This window comes from Tenebrio molitor, chromosome X (assembly GCF_963966145.1).
Source record: "Tenebrio molitor chromosome X, icTenMoli1.1, whole genome shotgun sequence".
Classification (NCBI taxonomy): domain Eukaryota; kingdom Metazoa; phylum Arthropoda; class Insecta; order Coleoptera; family Tenebrionidae; genus Tenebrio; species Tenebrio molitor.
In genome coordinates, this window is record NC_091055.1 from 5,022,494 (window position 1) to 5,030,985 (window position 8,492).

Genomic DNA, 8,492 nt, shown 5'->3' on the forward strand with positions numbered 1-8,492 from the left:
ACCCTGTATATAATTTTTGGAATTTGCGAAAATTTGGAGACAAATCTATTATTCTTATTTTTGTCGAGACATTGATTATAACCACCTACATATTTTCAAGTCTGTACTGGTGGAATTTTTAATTAAAATTAATACTTCTTTCCGATAATAGTTATTAAACGATTTTTCTGTATTTATATTAAAAATGATACAGACAGTGTGATTAGTTTTTAAATTATAAAAAATACCTTTTCTAAAGATTTACAAATACAATTTTCAACAAGTAAAAAAAAAGAATTTAAATATGAATAGGTTTAATCATTCATTATTATCATAAAAAATTAATTATAATTACATAATTAATTATATAATAATTGTAATTATTTTGAAAACGTGAATAAATTGGTTCAAATATAATGATAAACTGATCATTATCAACGACTCGTTTGGAATCCATTAATTAAAGCAAAATTTATAGATAGGATCTTTTTAAATTGCCACGAACTAGTGATTGCAATATCACGAAAGTTCACATGCTCGTGTTCACATATGTAACATTTAGTTTGTAACAATAATATATCGATAAATTTTCTTCGTGTTGAAGTTTCAACGACCATATTACCCATATTCAGTGTGTTATCTAGGCCAACCGTCCGAGTGCACCCCTCACAATGCGATTCTTCTAAAACTGCTCTAAGAAATCGATATCGGCAACTCACCTCCATTCAGATGTAACCTGAAACCTAAAATTACCACCGGCAGTAGTGGATATCTGCTGTAATTTAGGTATTCCAATTAATTCGCATCAGGTGTGTTTAAATTAAATTTCACATTAAAATCTGGCAGCGAATTCCGTGATTTCCCGTCACATTCTTGATATTGTCCAATTTGATAGGAGTCAAGGAGTCCACGAAGTCTGAGCATTCTTCGTTGACATGTGACAGCTGCAAGGGTTGTTATATTGTCTTAGATTGACGAGCTGAGACTGGACCCGGGAAATTTCCGTCACATTCAACTAATAATTACTATTGTCTTGGAGCTACCCCAACCAGAAATCCTCACAATTTTTCCTCCCTTTTCATTGGGTCCTTAATCGAATTTAAAGGTGCCATCAACAAGTGTGTTGGCAAGATATACTTAAAGAAGTAATCTAAAGTTGACGAGAGCAAGATCAAAGTTACTTACACTTGGATCTCGATTCAATTAGTTTTAAACCCGCTGAAGATAATTGAACATATCGGGCAATGTTCAGCTGAAAAAAATACAACGAGTGACCAAAAAAACACTCCTGGTGGTGTGGAATTACGCCCGGACCGGATAATTTAGTAGACTAATATCAAAATCCAAAGTAAATGATGCAATAAGTCGTTGAGTTTGCTTCTTTATCAGGTTTGTCAGAGTGTAAATTACATTTTACTACAATTACGGGGAGGCAGGATAGAATACGAAGTGCGCCAGCTATAAAATATGGCTAATTACGTCTCCTGGCACACCGCTCACCTAACTCCAAAGCCGAATTCCTGTTTTTCTCGACGTTACCTTTCCGGTGAATTCTAAAAGCGATTTTTATTTTTGTCACGCACATTTAGGGTCGCAATATTGTAATTTTCATATTAAAAAGGTAATACGAAAGGAAGCGCCAAACCATTGCTAAACCGTAAAGTGATCAATAACAAAAAGGAAGATCCTGTAAACGTGCTTTAAAGCTTCCTGTAAAACTCGGGGGATTTATAGAGAATTGGGGAAGTGAAAAAGCCAAAGGCGACCGCGGGCAACAAGTTTAGGGAGACGGGAGATCGCTTTGACATTCGCTACATATTATAAGCGGGGAGCAGATTAAATTAGCGTTTTATATCTGGAAAAACTGTAAAGAACCGGTCCTATCGGGATTACCCGTCCCCCCGTGTTTACATTAAAAACTTAATCTGCGACAGACGTATCACCGCCTCTCCTCAAAGTGACTGAGGATTGACGTTAATAAAGCAGAAAATCGCCTTTAAAAATTTAAACCTTCACATCTAAAAATACATTCGCAAACCAGTTAAAAATTTATTGTTTGCTCAATTGTGCACACCCGTCCGCTGATTATTATCATCCCGAAGAACGAAAAATTTACATTCCAATTTTTTGCATATTTTGGGGCAGTCGTTCGTACCAGTTTGTGAAAATACATCATTCAATTAATAATAAACTTCCTTGCATAATACAATGCATATTAAAAATTAGTGCATATTTTGAGACTTTTTGTTGCATATTTTCTTCCTTGTGAATATTGTTAGTTCTTGGTTTTAAATTGATTGGTACAAGATCTGATTTATGTACGAGTCAATATTCATAATGAGTCATCGTCTTAGTGTAGTACGTTTCCACTTCATTCTAGTCGTGCGTATCAATCTACGAACCGACTTTGGTTGTTCGTGACTGACATTTGCCAAATGTTCTTGATCGTGTGATATATATTATGTATAAAAATAATCAGTAAAAAAAAAGGTGGGAGAATATGTTATTTTAGTAGAAAGTGTGGTTGAAAGTAGATGTTAAACTTGCAGTATTGCAGTAATAGGTGGTGTTGTGTATATAATCTAGTGTAGTTTTATTGTGGACAAGAATGAAATAAAATATGTATGCGGGGTGTTGAATTTGTGAAGTTTGGTAGACAAGAAGAGCGATTGCCGTATTTGCGGGCAAGCATAAAGCATTTGTTAGTGATGTGTTGGGGAATTTTTAGGCCTAGCAGATGAATGTTTAAAGTGTGTTGAAGTGAAGTAGACGGGTCGGAGGGTAGGTGTGGCGTAGACGAGCGAAGCAACGGCGATGGTGGTCAGTTTATGTTATGATGTGAACCGAGGATCAACCTGCAATAATTAATCGGTTCCCTGAAGAACACCAGACAAAGGGAAGCGGCCAAGGAAGCCTCCTGAGATGGTCGGTTCGAGAGGTGGGCAAAGGAAAGTACAACTATGGATTCCCGACTGGGATCCGAATAGCTCACGGTCAAACTAAGAGCTGGCCACTTAATGTGACGCTCGGGACCCTCGTCGCAGCTTCTGCTCCCGAAGTCGAGATGCCTACGTCCTTTACACAAACGTTAAACAGCTTTTACGCCAGACTTCATTCCTACTGATTACACCAACAAGGTTCGTCTTCATACATCACCCGAACAGCTGTCACACAGTTTGCTTTAATTTTGTGGGCGTTTTGCGAATATTTTGACCGGCGCCTCCGCCAAATTTGATTAAGTATTTCGGACAGTGATAAAGGATGGCGTGGTTTTATTTCAACTTGCTTTCAACTTGCGTACATATTTCTTCCAGAGGATTTCGAAAAAGATAGACGTACAAATGTCTGCTTGCTTGTCTACGTGATAGACATGCTGACACGCGACAGTTCCGGTCCCTATTCCGGAATATTCTTATCACCAATTCACCAACGGTTCCCCTTCGTTCTTAATTGATTCCGCACATTTAACCCAATGTAAATGTTATCGTACGTCCTTACTTACACAATACGCCTGTTAAAATTCGATAACATCAAACTACCAAATATCGCAGACGCTATCCCCTCATACTAAACAATTACACGAAAACTTTTACAGAATGTCGATTAAATAAACTTTTTTAACATGAATAACAATTTATGACGTCAATTGCTTCACCTCAAATTTATATGAGCAATTACTTGCGAATTAACAAATCCAATCACAAGTCAATTGTCCTGAATAGAATATTAGACGTGATCAATGCATCACAACTCTAAAATCAATAAATTACTAAATTTCATTGCTTCAATTAAAAAAAACTTTTGATTATTACTAATTTTCATTACTACGAAAACAAATTCAAAATGAGTTGCACATTTATAGTATTTAAATTATCTACCAATTTAAGGATTTTATAAGACCATATGCTAAAAAATCCATTAAAGTTAAAATTGTTTTGCAATATCTTACCTTTGGTTATGTTACAAATTGCTCACACAGGAAACTATATCCTAATTATCATATATTAAGGAGGTTGAGGCGTTACACAACAGTAATGAAATAAATCTAAATTTTTTTTTCAATAGATTATTTCATTACACAATTTTTTGTGATAAATCCAAGGTCATTAGGAAGCTTATTAATTAATAAATGCAATAAAACTGTTACATGTAATCTTATGGAAAATATGTACACTCTACATGTTGAATGACAAATATTTTTTTCTAACAAATAAAGTTTTTAATTAGCGAAAAAAAATTAAACATGACTACGTCCATTTAAGTTATAGGCTAGGATTTTTTAATATATTAAACTACACAGTTTAGATGTTTCTATTTTTTTTAATTATTTACTTCAATAATTTTTCAAAAATCGTAAATTTTATTTTTCATATTTTTTCTTTAAGTTTGCACAAACCATCCAAAAGTTAATCCATCACTTTTAAATAATTAAATAAAATAAAATAATTGATTTGTAATAATAAAAAATGATTGAGATATGAATTAATTACAATAGTAATAAATATTTACTTTTGGTTCGGACTATCCCGCCTCAACCTCTTAATTCTTTACACTGACTGTAACGGATTGTGGTCGATTTACTTTTTGCCCATGAGGTCAGTGGCTTAGTTAAATCATCAGTAAACAGTCTTGTGTTTTACAATTTTCGAAAAATGGGTTTTACTTCTGCCATAAAAAGTTACATATACAGGTGTTTCAAAACTGCCGTTAAAACTTTACAGAACATGATAAAATATGCTATACTGAATAATAAATCATTATAAAAAAATGTTTTTGTATGTCTCCAGAAGCTAAAGAGTTGCAAAGACTGGAACAAAGAGATCATGTATCTAAACACTCTGTGTGTATGTGGATTCATACAAGGTGATTCACGAATAGTGTCTAATTTATTTACAAAAATATAATTATTTTAACACATTTGATTGACTCTATTACTTTTTTTCTGAAATCGGATTATGTACTATGATTCAAATTGAAAAACAGCGAAGTATTCTTTGAGAGAGTAATTTATTGCAGGAACAAAGGCGCTAAATCACTATTCGTGAATCACCTTGAATAATTTTAAGATGAGCACATGGATATAACTGACATGTTCTATTAAAAAAAAACCTGTTTTCTTTTTTTTACGAGGCTTTCCAAACACTCGTTTTATTTTAATTTTTTAAAATTTACATTTGGCAACATCGGTTTATCTTACAATTTGTAATGTATATGACTGTACATTATAATAGAATGGATGCTATGATTACTGCCGCTTATTGTTATCAATATTTAGAAAATGTTCTGTGCAATTTTGCTACTCTATTAGTAATTTAAACCTCTGTAAAACCATACAGATGCATAAAAAAATGTTTGACTATGAGTTCACGTTAATATTGATATGGGAAATTGCTGTGTAACATTTTTGGGGGATAGTTTTGGAACACGCTGTATAAAATAAGATTATAAATATACAGGGTGTAACAGAAAAAAGTACATATATTTTAACTGGTAATAGCACTCATCTACTACAACTTTTCTAAATATTTTTTTTCGAGGGGTTTTAAAAATTAATCTAAATTTACTAAAGATTTGCTTACCCGCCTATGGAACGATTTTAATCTAACTAGATTTAATAAAGAAACAAAACAAGGAGGTAACAAAAAACAAACGAAAGTGAATCATTTTTATTCAGGAAGCGCAATTGTAACTTCTCATGACATTCAAAAAAACCAGCAGTAATAGTTTTCAGATTTATAAAATTGCATTCAATGTGAACGGCACGTCAAAATAAAGGCGGGACAAATGGCAATTCAATTTTGCAAATTCCAAAAACCTTTATTTAGCAAAGTTGTTGTAATTGATGAGTACTATTACCAGTTAAAATAAATGCACTTTTTTCTGTTACACCCTGTATAAATAAATCAAATGATTCACGAATAGTGCCCGATTTAGCGCCTTTATTCCTGCAACACAAATTACTCTCTCATAGAATACTTCCCTGTTTGTCAGTTTGAACAAAATTTTGTGATCATAGTAATCTGATTTTAGAAAAACGAAACAATAGTGTCAAAATAATTACATTTTTGTAAATATTCAGACACTATGAGTGAATCACCCTGTACAGAACGGCATGAGTTACGCTATGACATTGAGTTTTGACCTTTATAGGTAGTTTTGATGATTTTTTGAATGAATTTTTTTTATTGAAAGATGTCTTCGCGACAAAAGGGTTTGATGTTATAAATATTTAGTGTTAAATTGCAGCAGAGACAAAATCAATTTGTTTGAAAATTAACGATAATTGAAATCGTGCTGAAAGACATATCAATAACCGATTGCTCTATTTACGAAGAGAAGTTTACTGCTACAACGTGGCATAGAGATTAATGTAGGAATTAATTTAAAATTTTTGTTGGGTTTATTTTTTACGGTTCACATAATACATGCTAGTGACAGTTTGGCATGTATCGAGGGAACGAGATCTGAAAGGGTTTGGAAGATAAAGGGCGACTGTAAATGAGTTGGTTGCCGGTTCCTATAGCCTCTGGTCACTTTCATTAACAAGCCACTTGACAAATGATAATTGGTAAATTCATTGGTCATTCTGTACGCTGTCACTTACCTCCAGCTTTCCATTTTCTCATTTACCGAGTCTATTTAGCAGACATTCACGATGGCAAATACTAATTGCTCATCATTTATCGCGCCTTTAAGGCTGCACTGCAATTTCACCATACTACACCGTCCATTCAACCCGAATAAATCTCTATATTTCCCGTTCATTTTTTAATGGGTCGAGGGAGTATTGTCGTTTGTGGTAGTGTTGCTTTCTTAATAAATAGGGTAGAGTGCGGCAGTGCGTCGAGGGGATGGGGAGAGTTGCGGAGGTATCTACATAGCAGGGTGGGTAATTGGTGTATTCTGAACATTACTCACTTTGTGTAATTACCCTGGAGCCGTCAAAGCGACATGTCCTCGCCTGCAAAGGGCGTCTTACCGTCCTGCATCGACTCCTTATTCCAGTATCATCCTTCAGGACATTCTAAACTGCTTCTCCGTCCTCACAATTGTAACTCTGCCACCGGCAGAGATTCACTTCTCTTTGAGATGCACTTGCGACCAATTAAATCTTCGTAATTCTCTTTGGTTTTCAACTGATCCGTGTAAAACAACGACCAAGGTCAAAAAACATCGATTCAAGATATTTGGAACCATTTTTGAACTACGAGTACAGCCGGCATCAAATGCACGACTCGACTTAACTTGTCTTCTGTCGTAACAATTGACACAGTACGAGTATGTGACCAAAACCGAATTTTGAGTGCACCTCTCGAAGTGAATTTCATTGTTTAATGTCAATTTCAACAGATTTCAACAACGAGGTTATCGTAGATTTCTTTTTGGAGAAATGAAAAGTACAAGACGCGCTGCAGTTCTGCAGAGTGTGATTACTTTGCAGTGTGCAACTAGAGTTTGTTTTGTTTGAAAATAAATTTGAAGGGTGGGTGATAGGAGATCGGTTCCGTCGACGAGTTGCTACTGGAAAATTAGGATTGTTTGTGAAGAGATCGCATCAAGGGACGAAGAGTATACACAGGTGTGTAAATTAACCACAAAACTGGTTGCTGGGCTGACATACAACTAGCTAAGTTAATTAACCAACTAACTAAATGGCTTCTTAAGCAATTAGCCTTAGGTATATTACGTGTCTAGTGAAGTTACGATTCATGTGAATTCAAACCAGACTATAATTGTTAGTAACAAATTCGCTGTTTGCTCCACTGTCTTAACAACACATATGGAATTGTATGCCTCAACGCAATCAGAAGCAAAACAAACAAGATTCGACTTAACGTGCTGTGAAGTTCGTTTATAATCGAAGCGGCAAATTAGTGTAAAGGATGGATGCTGGTAGCATTAGAGAATTAGTGTAGTTAACACGTTTAATTAAATTTGATTCAAATATATTGCGTTGACAAAGTTTTTGTAGCTTTTAGCGGCGGTGAAAGTTAATAGGGCTCGTAGCAATAGTCTCACGTAACTCGTAGGCTCGAAGGAGCAACACTACTGTTGTCCAGTCTTGAAGGTGCAGGATGGCGCTGAGTAAAGGCCACTTAGGAACCCGAGCTCGAAGATATATTGCAGATAAAAGCTCCACAACGTGTCACTGCCGGCTGATAAGTGTTTCTAGTTTTAAATCGTCTAAACTGCGCTCACATGTCAAATGAGTTGTCATAATATGGGCGAGTACACTTACGGGAAAACAAACAATACTTTATTTCATTACGGTCTAATGCCGAAGATATTCTAGACACATAACCCTTCACGAGAACAATCTAATTATATTGATTGAATGACAGCCGATTCATTAGGTGTCATTCTTTCAGGGGATACACACTCACGAAGCATGCCGAACGTGAAAGGGTTACACAGATGCTGAAACTACTCTTACCCTGACGTATATTAACCGTTTAGTATAATGCCCCAATCGATAAGTCCCAAACATGAAAAAGAAATGTTAATAGGTGGCG